This window comes from Cyprinodon variegatus, unplaced genomic scaffold (genome assembly GCF_000732505.1).
Source record: "Cyprinodon variegatus isolate N-32 unplaced genomic scaffold, C_variegatus-1.0 Scaffold1467, whole genome shotgun sequence".
NCBI lineage: Eukaryota > Metazoa > Chordata > Actinopteri > Cyprinodontiformes > Cyprinodontidae > Cyprinodon > Cyprinodon variegatus.
In genome coordinates this window covers 1-1,754 of record NW_015151920.1, presented here as the reverse complement: position 1 = coordinate 1,754, position 1,754 = coordinate 1, and positions in this window count along the sequence as shown.

Genomic DNA, 1,754 nt, shown 5'->3' with positions numbered 1-1,754 from the left:
GACTCGAACAGAGCGCGGTTTGTGCGCAAAGAGAAGGAGGCAAGAGAGAGGGGAAAATATCTGGGCAAGAAGCATTAAATCTGAGAGAAGAAATAAAGATTTGAGAGAGAAGAGAACTGAGAGCGCATGTTTGGAGTGTGAGCATTATAAGTTTTGAGTGCAAGAAGATGAAATTCTTTTCTCAAATTGAAATGATGTGCTCTTGCATTATGGCAGGATAATTCTCCCATAGATGAGGGGTATTCTATAAAAAACATTTGATGAATTAAATCAGAGAATGCATATCTAGGGGCAATAAGTAGTGAATTGTTGATGTACTTGTAACAGCCTGTAGTCACAGATATGGAGATTCTTCAGAGGTTCACACACCTTTCACACTTTGGGATGGTGACTAGCAGCCATTATGGTTGGCTTTATTATTCGGGGTTCTGGGTGCTGTAAGAGTCACAAATGCTCTGGCTCTACAAGCTGCTACCCCATAGGCTGCTGCTCACAACTGGCCCAACACACAGCCTCAACAATGGTTCATAATGACGACGTTAATCTTTCTTCTAAGTAAAAAAAAAAAAGATTAGAACTAAGATTTACTGATGCATAATCAGATATTGGTAATGACATTTATAGCAGCATTACCACAAGAGCAAAAGCTGCCATGTTTGTGTTGAAAACCATGGAAGTATCCTCTGACTGTCTGAAGGCAGAAACATTTCAGCGGCTCATCGCGCCTCACCGTGTCAGAGTTCAGAGCAATCACACAACATTGACACTATTTATTCAAAGTATTTATAGTTTTATTTATTGGACCCTTTATTTATGTTTGTATGGACTAGACTCTCACTACAGCTTTGTCACAGTAACTCTTTTTTTCTTTCATTTGCACAGGGTAAAGCCGTTTCACTTTTCTACTTCTGTGTTTTTTTTTTCTTTCATTTCTGTAGCAACAATGCTTCACATTTTCTTGTGCAAATGGGATTTCTATAAGCAGTGTTTTTGTACAAAGTCAGTCCGAATTTTATAATAATTTTTATCGACACAAAACACACCATCAGGAGGTTAATCCAGCATAAGGGGTCACTTATGTTGCGTAGGAGGCCCTCTCTAAAATTCACAGAGCCAACTCAAACATTCAAACATGCAGAAACCCAAATACACCCATCCTCCAAACTCACAACATTAACTATGTTCTGGTATAGCATTCATTTTAAAGAACAGGGGGAAAATAAACTATTTTTTATGATGTAAAGGAATCATATTTAAATAAAGATATTTTTACTTCACAATAAAGCAAAATGTGAATTCTGGTTATAGCAAATATTATAGTAAACACACATACATTGGATGCTGGGCCTCTAACTTCTGATAGAATGCTAGAATCCAGTTCTGTGTAATGATTTATAAAGGTGGGGTGTAAAAAATTAAGCAAAAAAAAAAAATGAAAGAGCATCTAATTAATTTTGACCTTTTTGTGAAAATCAAATTGCAGTGCACACAGTTTACTCTTTGAAATAAATGCACAAATTTAAAGAAAATAAAAAAGTTATTCCCAACTTTGAGTGTGTATTTAATGAGAATAAACATGTAATGGGAGTGAAGGTTGCATCAATGTCATTTTAACACATTTTAACACAAATTAGTCCATGGTTACAATGTTTCACTGCCTCAGATTTTTATTTTAGTTCATCTGAGAAATATGTGTCATGATGCGTAACGAATCCCTGACTCACATATAGAATCAACTGTCGACCAGATAAAGG